Below are 738 nucleotides of genomic sequence, written 5' to 3' on the forward strand. Positions count from 1 at the left end.
CTTACACCAGACACAAAAATAAACTTAAAGTGGATGAAAGACCTCAATGTAAGACAGGAAGCCATCAAAATCCTCAAGGAGAAAGCAGGCAAAAACCTCTTTGATCTTGCCCACAGCAACTTCTTACTCAACATGTCTCCAGAGGCAACGGAAACAAAAGCAAAAATGAACTACTGGGACCTCATCAAAATAAAAAGCTTCTGCACAGTGAAGGAAACAATCAGCAAAACTAAAAGGCAACCGACAGAATGGGAGAAGATATTTGCAAACGACATATCAGATAAAGGGTTAGTATCCAAAATCTATAAAGAACTGATCAAACTCAACACCCAAAAACCAAATAATCCCGTGAAGAAATGGGCAAAAGACACGAATAGAGACTTCTCGAAAGAAGACATCCATATGGCCAACCGACACATGAAAAAATGCTTCACGTCACTCATCATCAGGGAAATACAAATCAAAACCACAAGGAGATACCACCTTACACCTGTCAGAATGGCTAACATCAACAACTCAGGTGACAACAGATGTTGAAGAGGATGCAGAGAAAGAGGATCTCTTTTGCATTGTTGGTGGCAATGCAAGCTAGTGCAGCCACTCTGGAAAACAGTATGGAGGTTCCTCAAAAAACTAAAAATAGAACTACCCTACGACCCAGCAATTGCACTACTAGGCATTTATCCATGGGATACAGGTGTGCTGTTTCGAAGGGACATATGCACCCCCATGTTTATA

The sequence above is a fragment of the Panthera tigris genome, chromosome B3, assembly GCF_018350195.1.
Source record: "Panthera tigris isolate Pti1 chromosome B3, P.tigris_Pti1_mat1.1, whole genome shotgun sequence".
Taxonomy (NCBI): domain Eukaryota; kingdom Metazoa; phylum Chordata; class Mammalia; order Carnivora; family Felidae; genus Panthera; species Panthera tigris.